We start from the raw sequence: 14,727 nt of genomic DNA, 5'->3' as shown, positions 1-14,727 counted from the left end.
CAAAAAAGCTCTCTATCTCTGTCAACGTCTACAATCCCTAACACCCTTATCCGTGAACTTCCCAGTTGAGACAAACTATCGTTATGACGATAAATCCCGACAGTCATGTCTATCCCTGTTGGCTTATCATACCTGGAGAAACCTCCATATCTGTCGTATTGCCTTTAATCGCAACATTGTCCCGACCTGGGTGATCTTCTCCAGCTCCTGCAGCGCCCCTTGTCTGTAAAAAAACATTCTGTCCCTTGAACCGTCCTGATCTGTGTAATCTCTGCCAGACCTGCCAAACCGCCCTATCTTTGTAGCTATTTAACGCTCATATGAATCTTAACATCTATGTAATTTTCAATAAACTCCCGACCTTATTAACATTCTTGAGCTATTAAAATCATCCTTGTCTGTGGATTTCATCCTGTACTACCCTTCCTATTATGATCTTTAGTGTCTACAATCTGAATGATGACTATAAACTCCTCCACTGTCAAACACACTCAACATCTCTCAACTCTGCTGCTCCCTGCTACTCTTTCCATGCATGTAATCTTCTTCAGTTTCGACAAATATTTATACACTTAAGGTTTATATGACATCACTTTTTAAAATTACCTCCATGAGCTCCCATAATTCTCCCTGTGAATGTCACTCCATCCTACCGCTGCATACGTTTGTTTCACTGGAAACTCCTCCCATTCTTAAAGCAATCCCTAACTCTGTCATCTGTTCCAGTTTCACAGTCCTCCCTATCTCGGAAATATCTCCTCCTCTGACTCGGGACATCTGTATCACTAAATCCCAACAGTCACTGCCAGAGTATGGGATGAAAGCGGGGACAGTTAGCTGATTGTACATGATCATATTGAATGGTGCAGCAGGCCCGTGTGATTAAATGACCAGTATCTGCCAGTATTTCTCATTACATCCTGTATCCAAAACTGCATCCAGTCCCCACAATCCTCCTTATATGTGTTATCTCCTCCTTCAGCCTAAGAACATTCCGTTTATGTCAAACGAGTTCCAATAACCTCTAACCCTCCCGATCTTTGTAACTTCGTTTTAGTTTGAATCTGTCCGTATCTCTGTAACATAATATCCTTCATTGTCGAAAGCCCTGCCGATACTTGTATGTCCCTCAGAACTCCTAACTTTCCCTATATTTATAACAGTGTCCTGCAACTAGAAACTTGCTGATTGCTGAAACCTCTTCAGTCACCGTGCTTCCTCTCTCTGTGTTACCTTCCCCTGCTTCCAGAAAACTTCTTCTTTGTAGGAGTACCTGTTGTCTCTGAACCCCACCTTATCACTGACCGCCAACTGCTTCCACTCCCCTCCCTAAATCTTTAACCTTTGACAGTCAGTTCAACGCCTTCCATTACTGAGAACTCCCCATTTGCCAAGGTTAATTCACTTCCTACAATGCCTATAAACATCTGAAGCCCACCCTCTCTTTAATCTCCAAGTCTCTCTATAATCCGTTTACTTCTGCAAACAGACAGAACGTCCATGCTTTTCTTAACTCATTCAATCCCATTCTTGCATTAACTAAAGATTGAAACACTCTATCTTTGTATCTTGCTATTGTCAGAAAACATTCGTCGCCTTGTAAACTGCACCTACTACTTCAGTGACTGCATAAACTCTTCCTTCCCCGAAAGCTCTCCCTTTCTTGGTAACCACCACCAGACCTGACAACTCTACAATCGATGGCTCCCCGAAAATCTTCCCGAGTTGGGTAGTCCCTTCAAACCTCTGCCGAACTCCTGATCAGTAGCACCAAACCCCAATCAATGTGGCTTTTCAGTTCCCGTGGGACTCACTTTCAAGTTCAGCTCATCCAGTCACCATATACATCTGCAAACTTCCTTTTCTCCAAATTTTCGAACCTTATCTAAATAAACGTCAACCGTACATACAACCCACCCTACAGGAGGAACCTCTTTCAATTTATGCAATGGTTCGTTTCTATATAAATGTCCCCAAACCAGGAATCCTGGCAGATCCATAGCCTTCTTATCTATACAACCTCCAGAATTTATAAGCTTTCTAACAGCTGTAAATGTCTTCACTGACGACAACCTTACATATCGCTGTTAGTTTCTCTAGTGCATACAACGTAATTCCCCCTGAAACACTTTCTGTCTGTGTCACTAAGTCTATCTGCCTTCCCCTTCAGCAATCCGTATCGCAAACTCTACAATTGAATCCAGCTCCCTCGATCTCTGTAAATTTCTTCAATTCCCAAAACCCTTCCACCCAGTAACATTCTTGACGACTTATAGCTCCATTTACTTCTAAGATCCTGGAGCACCAGTTAGCCTCTCTGACTCTGGAACGTCAATCCAGTTGTTTAATCACAACACTATCTCTGAAAGACTCCCTGCAATTGCCAGAGGCAATTGGAATAACAGTATGAACTGAGGTGAACAGATAGGATCGGCCTGTTATGACCAAGATATGGCTGCAGATTGGCCATAGCTGGGAAGTGAACATTGAAGGTTGTTGCCTAAGCAGGATAGGCAAAAATAACAACAAAATGTGAACTAAGGATCAGGTTAATCTAGTGAAACTGCCACGTGTATCTGCAGATCAAAATTTCGTGTCTATTTGTGTGGAACTATGAATAAGCAAGTGGCAGCAGCAATCGTTCGCAGGAATATTTTTTACAAGCATCAAATAATGATAGCAATGCAAATATGGTTACAAACAGCAACATGAATGTACTTGTAACAAGGACAATGCAGTAATTGTATGTGACAGTAGTCTGCATCTCGATGGCAGAACTAATGAATGTTAGGAGTGTAATGCATGGAATCCTGGATTGTATGCGAGATAGTTTTCTCTAATAACATGACAAGGAACTATAAATACAAATGTTGTGCCATGAGAATTATCTAATAATCTCATTCCTCTGAAGAAGCCTTCTGAGCAGAGAACCATAATTGAGTTTTCTTTATTGAGTTTCAAACTAATTTAGTGAAGACCATGAAATGTAGGAGTGGATTTCGGTCATTTGGCCCGTTGGGTATTTCTGCCACTCAATGCGATCATGACTGATCTGATTATCCCCAATTCCAATTCCCTGCTTTTTCCAGGTTAGCATTGGTTCCCTGATTGATTACACCTCGATCATCTTTACCGTAATTATACTTAATAACTCAGCCTCGATAGCCCTCTGCAGTAAGGAATTCCATACATTCGCTACCCTCTGAGTGAAGAAATTCCTCATCATCTCCATCTTGAATGTGTGTGTCCTTGTTTGGACGTTATGCACCCAGGTTAGAGGTTCTCGCACAAGGGAAACCAGAGGAAGTGGTAAAAATATTTATTGCAGAAGACATGAAAAACCGTAAAGTTGTGGATAATGAGTAAGGATATCAAAGCTTGTATCATGATACAGAGCACATGGAAAGGTGGGTGGATCGACGGTAAATTGAGTTTAATCTGGACAGGTACCATACAATGCACTTCATGGTGTCAAATGCAAGAAGAAACTTCGGATATTGAGGGACAATCATATATAGACGGGTCTTGGTGCACTTCCCTCTCTGCCGGAGAGTGACAACACAAGTGCATGAAGGGGGAAAGAATGATTGCCTCCATCATTCGCAGGACTGGGTACAGACGTTTGCTTGTCACGTTTTAACTGTACAAACTTTGGTTTGGCCACATTTGGAGTAGTACATGTAATTCTCATCTCTGCACAACAGTAAGGACGTGTAGTATTTGTTCAGAGTTCAAAGGCAGGTGACCAGGATTGCCTGTGAGAGGTGGTTTGAGAGTGTGTTCACAAGAAAGTGGAGATGGATCAATCTTGAATTTCTTTGCGAGAATGTCAGAGTCTGACGAGCGAATAGGTGCAGATATGTAAATTCAGGAGAGGCAAGGATAATGTGGAAGGTCGAAATCTCTTTTCAGTGAAGAAATATTAAATAATAAAGAAAACAGTGCATCTGGTCAGGTTACGATGCAGAACATTTAAATGAGATGTACGAGGCAAGTGCTATTTTTACGTAGAGGGAGGAAGGTGCGAACGGATGTTCTACAAGCGGAAATGTGAACAAAGTTTTTAAGTGGCATATAGGTAGACACATGAACAGACAGAGAATAGAAGGAGATGAACCATGTGCAGGCCGATGTATCAATTATGAGTAACATTATGTTCGGCACAACCATGGTCGGTCGAGTGGCTAATTGGAGTGCTGTAATGTTTTATTTTCTAACTTCCTAGCACCTACCCTGTCAAAACACTTCAAATCTTACGATGATTCATTCAGCTTCTCTCGCATACTTCGAAACTCCAATAACATCAAGCTAAATGTACTTCATCGTTTCTCTTGACAATATCCCTACATTCTCAAGATCAGCCCAATGAAACTTCTCTGGCCTGTCGCCAATGCAAGAATGTCGTTCCTTCGGGCAATTTTATTCTTCGTAATATTCCAGTTCTTTTTTCTGACTCGGATCTTGCACAGTTTTGTGAAAATCTCCCTATTTTTCCACTCCAATCCCTTTGTAATAACTGCCAGCATTTTGATTTGTCGTCTCTATTATGTGATGACCCTATAACCTACCTTTTTCACATTCAAAGGAAAGATTGCTAAAACCCTTTGTACAGACAGTCTGAAACCAAACGATATTATCCTGACAGGATGTCGGGAACGTGCAGAAATACATTATAAAGTTTATGGCAACAAATAATAACGGGATCCTGAGAAAGAATGCGAGACGCATTTTATGAAAGAAATGTTTTGTAGAGCTTGTTTGATTTTATTTCTTGATATGAATATAACTGGCAGAAGATATAAGTGTGACACAGGGCAGTTGTAGCGGAACATGGAGCTTTAAATATTCAGAAGTCTTTGGGCAAGTTTCAATAAGAACTAAAGAGTCACTCTGGAGAGAGCATGGATACTTAAAGATCAATGAGGTCGTTCATGTTGCAACAAAAGCAGATGGATGAGTTATTAAATGATAATTTCCTGTCAGTATGTACTGTGGAGAAAAATATGAAAAATCGGGAACTTGGGGAAATAAATAGTGATGTCTTGGAAAGAATCCACAATGGAGAAGAGAAGGTGCTGGAACCTTAAAATGAATAAAGGGAGCTCAATCGTCAGCAGCCCATGAGGTGTAAACCAGGATACTGTGGAAAACTCGGGAAGAGATTGCAGGACCCCCGACAAAGATATTAAATATCAACTAAGAGAGGTACCGGAAGACTGGAGGGGGGCAGATATTGTTTTCTCACTTAAGGGCTGCAGGGAAAAGCCATGAAACTACAGAGCAGTCTGGTGAGTGATGGGTTAATTGTTGTCGGAGATGCTGAGAAAAAGGTGCTAACGTGCATTTGGGAAATGAGGGCTGGTTAGAGATAATCAGCATGGATTTGAGAGTGGAAAATCAGCGCGTACAAAAACGATTGATTCTTCAAAGATGTAGTCAAGAGATAGATGAAGGTAGACCGGTCAATTTTGTCTCAACGGACGACAGAAAAGCATTTGAGCAGTATCCTTATGGTAGACTGGGCAATCATTTCAAAAAAATGGAAAAGCTTTTGGGAGCAGGAGGGGCTATTCAACTAGATTAAAAAAATGACTTTATGGTATGAGACAGAGAGTGGTGGGAGATGTTTCTTTTTACTGGAGGCATGTGACCAGCGATGTAGTGGGACCACTGTTTGTAATTTGGTCAAATGATTTGAATGAGAATCTTGGTTTAATGATAAGTACGTGTTCAAGTGATACGAAAATTGGGACTTCTGCAGACAGTGAAGTTGATGGATAAAACAGGATTATCATGACTGCAGAGATAATGGGTTGATGAAAGCAGATGGAGTTGAATTCGATAAATGTGAGGGTTTGCATTTTAGCAAGACAATCAGAGTGTGACATGCACAGTTCATGTTAGCAGCCTGGGTAGTGTTGTCAAACAGAGACCTCGGAGTTAGGTAAACAGTTATTTGAGAGTTGCGTCACGGGTACAGAGGGTGGTTCAGTCGCTATTTGGGACGCTGGTCTTCATTTGTCAGATTGTTGAGAATAGGTGTTGGAATGTCATGTTGTGGTTAGGCATGACATCAGTGGGGCCACAATAAATGCATTATTGATCAGTAGGAAGAACTCAACTGGTTCACTTACGTCCTTCAGGGAAGTACATCTGCCATTCCGGCCCAGTCTGACACAGAAGTGACTCACAGCAATATGACTGACTCTGAGCTAGCATTTGGGCAATTAGCAGTTTGGCAAATGGTACTGGTCAAAACAGTGACATCTTCAACCCATAAAGAAATGACTATGCATACATATTTCTCTCTCGAACTCTGCAAACATCTCCAGCTCCAACAATTCGTACTGGCTATGTAACATGGTTCAGGCCCTGTGACATGTTCACCACATCCAGCACCTTGAACTCTCACTGTTCCAGTCATCTCATTAAAGCGTGACAATAATTCACCTTCAACCTGCCCTCACCCTGCTCGATGGCCTGATGAAATCGCTTTAGCACTTTTAAGTCACTCTCTAGCTTCAGAACTGTTCATACTTTTTGGTGATCTTTCAAGCCTCGTAATCGAATATGATTCATTATGTCCTTAGTGAAGGACTGGTGTGCATTTATTGCTGAGGCTCTGTCAATTTCATGGAATGTCGTTTGTTGAATGCTCTCACTGCTTACTTACATCCCTACATTTCAATCTGTTTATTCTGTATGCCTTGATCAATTTAATCTCATGCTCAAGTAATTGGCTATTCTCTTTCTACCTGGAGCTTGTGCATTGTGCAATGTACTTTAAAACATTACAGTTCAATTATTTTTCTTTATTACAGTTTCTCCGAAGCTCCCTCAGTGTGCAATTACTCGTTAACTCAGATTTATCGCACAGATGCCGAAATGAGGTAATGGTTTCCCAAGCCAGTTGCACAATGTGTTATTCAAAGAAACACTGATGCAAATAAGCTCCGAACTCCTTATTGTATATCACTCTTCCTCATGTGAGTGTCACAGATGATATGCAGATTGAAGTCTCCAAATTTATTAAAAAACGTTTTTATAATATTCTATAGAATTTATGTTTAATGCAATGATGAGCCATGAAATGTTGTTTCATGGACTGAAATTATTTTTCAGCTTGCTTTGCCGACACTATTACCCCGAATTTACATTCATACTGATTCTACTTAATGATCTGAGCTCAAATGTGTTCTCTGTGATGCCTTTATTCCGTTTTACCGTCAGGGTTACCCATCCCGCTGTCCCATTCTTCCTGATTCCCCGCACGTTTGTGCGTCATTGAATATTAATGTTCCAACTTTAATTCACCCTGTAACCACTTTTGTCTGTTTACAAAATGTATTTTTATCTCTGTGTCACACGCCCATCTATCTCATTACAGATCCTTACTTCATTCGAAAAAGGAACATCAAAATTTACCTTTTGAACAGAATTTCCTGTCACAAACCTATTTGCTGATGCGCAGTTCAAGATAAACGTTGTCACTTCTTGTTCCTTTTTGCTTTCTTTTATCCAAATCCCCAGGCTTTTCCAATGTTTCACATTTTTCTATTGAATTTGGAAAGCGCCTATCACCTCAATCCTGTCCCAGTATCATCTCTGTCAATTAAAATCACTGTCAAAAAACCTGTGGACATGTTTCGCCTGGATACTGCTCCAAGCACAGTTCCCTTAGGGCCTAATTGAATTGTATTGTTTTTAATTCACTTGTGGAATGTTTCTGGATGTTCAGCATTTCTTACCGACCGCTACCTGCCTTTGAACTGAATGGCCTGCTACTCCCTTTCAGATGTCAATTTCGGAGAGTCAACCAGATTGCTGTCGGTGTGTAGTCACCCTACAACATTCACACCAGGTGCCGATGGTGGATACATTTCTACAAAGACACAAATGCGATAGATTTTTTTAACAAACTCATCAGCAAATGTTTGTTTCTCATTTGTAGTATGTTACGAATTTGTACGCAACTACAGGTACTTCTTCCCAGCCTACCGTTGCCAGATGCTGTCTCATGGCATATATATATTGTTCAGAGACTGAAGTGCGAGAGGGAAAAACAGGAGATGCTGTGGCTGCAGAAGAAATCGGAATTGCAGTGTGCTAGGGTCCAGGATATATCTAAGGGGTTGAAGAATACTCTGAAAGGCGAGAGAGAATAGCCAGAAGTCATTGTGCACATCGGCACAATTGGCATATGAAGACAAAGGAATGAGGTCCTGTGGAATGTGTATAGGAAGTTTACATAAGAAGTTAAAAAAATAGCACCTCAAGTTTCATGATTTCCGGATTACTCCCAGTGCCATGACTTATTCAGGATAGAAATAGAAAGTCAGGTCAGATGAATGCGTGCCTGGGGAGCTGGTGTAGGGTCCAGGATGTTTAGTTCTTGTATCATTGGGATCTCTTCTGGGATGGAGGTAAACTCCACAACGGGGATGAGTCAAAGGGGCACAAGCATTCTTGTGGGGAGATTTGCTAGTGTTACCTCGTGGGCAGGTTTAAATTAGACAGTGGAGAATGGGACTTAAAAAAAAAAGAAATGGACCACAGAGAGGTCGGGGAAAATATATTAGGTATCGGGAGCAAGTTTACTCTTCAGGATATCTAGGGGCACAATAAAGGGAGGGAAAGCGTTTAAAGTGATTTTATTTCATCGCACAAGCCAGACTGATAAGGCATTCGAGCTCAGAGCGTGGATTGGCTCTGGGACCTGGGATATTACAGACGTAAGCGAACCACAGCTGAGAGAAATGTAAGACTTGCAACTCAATGTTCAGGATACAGAAGGCATAAGTCTGACGGAAATTACAATTAAGTGAGGAGGAGGAATTTTACTTTTGATGAGGGAGGACAGTGGTTAGAGAGGACACTGTGAAGGAGTCATCAAATGAGTGCATATAGTTAAAACTTAGAAAGAAGAAGTGGTTGGTCACTCTGCTGGGACTGTACTGCTGACCCCAAATAGTCAATGATAAGAGAGGAGCAGATGTGTCACGAGACTGCAGATCCAGAAAGCAACAATAGAGTAGTATTGGTTGGAGATCTTAATTTCCCTGGATTGACTGGGCCACCCATATTGCACCATGTTCTTATACGTTTGAATATATCAAACCTTGTCCAAGAAAGTTTCACAACTCAATATGTAGAAGGCCCAACTTGGCCGGTGACAACACTGAGCTTCCTGATAGAAGATCAGTTCGGGTAAGTAACTGAAGTATCAGTCGGACAGTATTTTGGGTCCAGTGACCATAACTGTCTTAGTATTAACAGAACTATGGAAAAATTACACAGGCGAGGTCCACAGGTTTAGGTTCTAAACAGGAACATTGCCAATTTTGGGGTATATGGTCTGGATTTAGCTGAGGTTGATTGGGTGAGAACGTTCGAAGGTAAAGGAATGACTGACCAATCGGACGCCTTTAAAAGTGCGGTATCAAGTATCCATAGCCAGTTGGATCCTGTTGAGGTGGAGGAAAAAGCTGGCATGTAAGCTGATCAATGGCTGCCGAAGGACTTTGAGGCTCTGGTCAGGATAAAAAGAAGGTGTACATTGTATTTAAGATTTCTGTATCTATGTAACTCCTTCCAGTCCTAAACATACCATCAATCTGTAGAGAGCTGATAATTGTCCATATTTGTGTAACCCACTCAGGTCCCTGCAACATTCCCGATCTGCGAGATCATTCAATGTCTGTGACTCCCTTGATCCATTCCGATAAGACTTACGATTTATGTAGCATCCTGCCGTTATTATCAGCCACCTGTCAATACAATCTCCTCCAGTCTCTTCATCCATCTACACGCTTCCATGATCTTCTCCAGCTCTTACACACGTATGTGTGTAAACCTCGCCGCTCCCTACAAGGCTTTCCACTTTGACCAAACTGGAGGATGGTGCGAATGCTCCCTTATCCGTGAAACAGTCTCAGCCAAAATAGATGTCTTTATCTCCTGGATAATCAGTCAGATTCCACACCCTCCACATCTAAAGAAACTTCCAGAACATAAGCCTTCCTATATCTATAAACATCTTCATTAACGACAACCCACGATATGTCTGTTTGGTTTTCCAGTTGATACAAACCACTTTCGCTCTGAAACGTGCTGCATCCACGTGACACAATTGATTGTGTAAAACACACCATCCGATAAACACCCTTTTGCCTGTAAACTGTTCCAATACTCCCAATCTCCCCACGTCCATGAACCCGTGCAGCCCGACAGCTCTCCACATTTTTTCACCTCCTGTGGTTCTATAGTCCTCCCTCCCTATGAAAAACCTCCAGTCCCCACACTCCTCACAATCTGGGTAGTCTTCTTCAGATCAGATCATTGCTGTCTCTGTTACCTCCGAAACTTCTAGCAAATGTTCTTATTTGTGTATTTTCATCCTGACCACATCCTCTCCAACTTCATGAAACCTCTTCCGACCATTGTAACCCTCCCTGTGTCGAACGTAGAACAGTAGAGCACAGTACCGGCCCATCGGTCCTCAATGTTATGTCGACAATTTATCCTACTCTAAGATGGAACGAACCGACATACCCTACATTTCCATATCATGCATATGCTTATTCAAGAATCGCTTAAATGTCTCCAATGTATCTGAAACTTCTACCACTGCTGGCAGTGCAAACCACCCATTTGTGTAAAGAAACTGCCTCTGATACCTCGCCTCACCCTTCTTCCAATCATCTTAAAGTTATGCCCCGTTGTGATAACCATTCACGCCCTGAGAATAATTATTTTTCCATGCATTCTATCCATGCCTTTTATCAACTTGTACATGACTTTCAAAACACCTTTTATTTTATTGGCTAATGAAAAGAGCAGTACTCTCTCAACCTTTCATCAAACGTTCTGTCTTACAGGCCAGACAGCAACCTGGCAATCTCACCTTCTCTGAAGCTTCCAAATTCTTCCTACAATGAGGCTACCAGAACTGAACACAATATTCAAGTTTCGTCTAACTAAGGCTTGAAGAGTTGCAGCATAACCTTGCACCATTAAAATCAATTCCCCTGCTATTAAAAGCCAACTCATCATGTGCCTTTTTAACAGCTCTGTCAGCGTGGTTAGAGAAAGTGAGGACCGCAGAAAATGGAGATCAGCGACGAGAGTGTGGTGCTGGAAAAGGACAGCAGGTCAGGCAGCGTAAGAGAAGCAGGAGAATCGGAAATTCGGGCAGAAGTCTTTCATCAGGAATGTGGCTTGTGGGTCGTGGATGAGAGATAAATAGTAGTGGAGTGGGTTTGGGGAGAGGTAGCTGGGAAAGTGATAGGTGGACGAAGGTGAGGGAGAAGGTTAAAAGGTCAGAGGGGTTAGTGATGGACAGGTCTGGAGGGCGGTACCGAGTTGGAGGCTTGAGCATGGGATAATGTTGGGGAAATGGAAATGAGGAAGCTGCTGTTCCTCAGCCTTCTCTACCGCCAAACTGTTACCACCCGACGGCTGGAGGGAGAATGCCTCATATTTCGCCTTGTGGCACTGCAACGATACGGGATAAACATCGATTTCAACAGCTTCCGCATTCCCCTCCGTCCACATTATCCACGTCCCAAGCCTTCAACTTGGCACCGCCCTCCAGAGAAGTTCACTATTGCCTCCTCTGAGGCATCGCCTTCTCCCTCACCTTCATTGACCTATTGCTTTCCCAGCTACCTCTACATCACTCCATCCCTTCCCACTACTCTCTCAGCTTCGACACACAAGCCTCATTCCTGATGAAAGCCTTATGCCCAAAACGTCGATTCTCCTGTTCCTTGGAAGCTGCCTGACCTGTTGTGCACCACGCTCTCGACTAACAACGTTAATAGCAAACGTGAGGGTTCTTTGGACACGGAAGTCAAGGTCTTTCTGCTGTCCCTCGCTGCCACGAATCTTACATTTAATCCTATAAATGTTTCCTGCATAATCTTTCAAACATAAACCTTTTGCATCTTGGGAATTTCCTTCGGTTCCTACAACACTCATAAATTGTGAAACTTCTTCAAGTCTCTGCAATGCTTCTTTACTCTGTAATTTCCTTTATTATCATGAACCATCAAAATTACTGAAGCCAATTTTAGCCACTACAATATTCCTGATATCTGAATCGTCCTCCCATCCTTATGCGCCTCCCTATCTCTGTAACTTCAACCATCCTCCAGTGCACTTATGGTGAACTTTGAAGAGGAAGAGGTCTAGAGTCCAGGCCATCTTAGCAAAGTACGAAGGGCTGCACATCTTGCATGAGTTTAACAAGAGCGGGAATAATAGAAAATGCTGTGTAGGAACAAGGTAGAGTGGATTGTAGAACCTGAAAGATGTCACAAATTCAATAAAGGACTTTTGTTTCTTTTGATTAGACTGTGGGTGCGATCTTGATGACATAATTTTGGAGATGTTCAGCAGAACGGTTATGCATAGCTTCATATTCTCAGACTTGAGTTCAGATATGAATATATTTACACATTCTGTATCTGTGCCCAATATTGACCTAGCGCTGCTCTGGTAGAAAGCAGTCTTCGTACATCTGTTGATCACCATTTCTACCTGACTGTTCAGAGTGCGCCTCACCAAAGTCTTTGTTTGTCATGTTATTTATTATTTCATTATTTTGAATTGTCAGTTTTACGAGACACAACAATTGGCTTGTTTCCATTTTGAGAGAATAAAACATTTATCATTCACCCTGCACCATGCAATGGAGTTTTGTGGATTCTGATGTTCTCTGCAGACTATCACTCAGAGGATTGTATAATCAGGGAATCTGAGTGCAGATTGTCTTTGCTTGGTAGAATCTGAATTTATCGGTTTATGTCTGCTTGGACAGTGTTTCTGGAAAGTTGATAACCGTGTAAATACCTTACTACCGATTAAGGCATGTGTTCACTGGGTCCTGAGGGTCCTAGGTCCTGGAATTTGGAAGCCTCACATTTTTTGTATGTTGGGCTTTGCACCAGGCTCGGTAAGAGCAGCTCACTGAGTAAATGAGAGGGAGCTTAGGAACATTCTGTTGTGTTTGACCTTCTTCCATTTCATTATCTTGCTCTTACAAGTGAGCCTGTCTAGTTCTCCAGTCCTGATAGTGTATGATCCCTGTAAACCCCTACCGCTGTTGATCATATCCTTTTTTTCGAACTACCTCCAGCCCTGACAACCTGGCCTTCGTCTCAGATCTCCTGCAGTCCCAAATGATCTTGTTCTTTGTTATCTCATTGCATTCCTTTGAGCTGTGTGAAATCAAACCTGAAGTCGGTTTGGGCCACTGAACAAAAGACAAACCACCTACTTCATCTTTGTCACATGGAGACTCCATTTTGCTTTGGTCCCAGAGGGGAAGGAAACATCCTTTATGATTCCAGCCTATCAAATCCTCTGAGGATCTGAGTATTTTAAAGAGAACAACTCTCCTCTGATGACCCTCAGCTGCACAGTACTGAATATGTTGATATCCATTTATTTTCCGCAACCATTTCCAGACGTTTTATCACTCCCTAATTCTGAAACCACCCGCAGTCTGAACAGTCTTCCAAGCCACTAATTATGCGGAATGCCACAGCCTCACTACCTGTTCAAACGCCTCACATACCTACAATCCTCCTTGTCTGTGTGATCCCCTCCCGTCTCTTCAGTGCTCCAAATTTCTAGTTTCTCCTACAGTTCTCACCATCACTGGAAACTATAGTCGCTACATTTCTCGCTGCCTCTGTGAACCGCTCCAGGCCCTTCGAAACCCCTCATCTTTGTTCGGTTCGACAGCTCCAACAGCAATCCCTGCAGGTGGAAATTCCACCAAATATCACAACCCTCCATACGTCTGGAGTCCCCAACTGTTCTCTCTATCTCTGTTCCCACCTTCAATCCCAACAGCAGTACTCGGATGTCCAACATCATCAAGTCCCTAGACTCATTTTTATCAGTGTATTCTCCTCCAGACCTTAGGATTTCCTCTCTGAACGACTGCAGTGATTTCAAGTCGGCAATTCTCCGTAATTTTGCAGCATCTCCTTTCTCTATACTCCTCCCTATCATGGTGAGCTGCTCCTATCCCATACCTTTTTTCCTGCCTTTGTGCAACATTACGTTGATGCAAACCTCGACATTTCTTTAGTGTTCTGACCTCTTGCAATCCTCCCCATTCTTGTAAATTCTGCCTAACACGAGTACTCTCCATACCATTGCAAATCTTTCCAGTCACTAAAACCTCCATTTTGGAGAGGCCCCGTACAAACTGTACAGTCATCATTAAGTGTATAACTTTCTTCAGGCCTATATCCTGCAACTTGATGAAACCTGTTCTCACCATTGCAACCCTGTTTTTTTTTATTTCCTAACATCGTTCAGTCCCGACAACCATCCCTTTCAGTGTAATTTCCTCCAGTTCCTACAACAGTCTCCATCTCTGTAACCTCTTCAACTCCCCACAGTCCACCTTCCGTGTGTCAACTCGTTCATTTGCTATGTACCTCCGCATCAGCGTGACAGTTTTGAGGCTATTGCATCGTCTTTATATCTGCAAACCGCTTCTTTCCCTGTAGCACATCCTATGTTCATAAGTGACTCTAGTCTCTCACAACCTTTTCCATGGCTGTAACCTCCTCCAGCCTCAACCAGCCTCCTCATCCGTCACACCATGCAGCATGCACATTACTCCTTCTCTCTGAAATATCTTCCAGTGCATTAAAGCATCTCTATCTCTAACGGTCTACAGCCCATACCAACTTCCCTATCACTTTA

The sequence above is a fragment of the Chiloscyllium plagiosum genome, unplaced genomic scaffold (assembly GCF_037043375.1).
Source record: "Chiloscyllium plagiosum isolate Xiang-an unplaced genomic scaffold, Cpla_swu_hap1 HiC_scaffold_42, whole genome shotgun sequence".
In the NCBI taxonomy this organism is placed as follows: Eukaryota; Metazoa; Chordata; class Chondrichthyes; order Orectolobiformes; family Hemiscylliidae; genus Chiloscyllium; species Chiloscyllium plagiosum.
The sequence above is the reverse complement of the archived record's forward strand: the minus strand, read 5'-3'. Positions refer to the sequence as shown.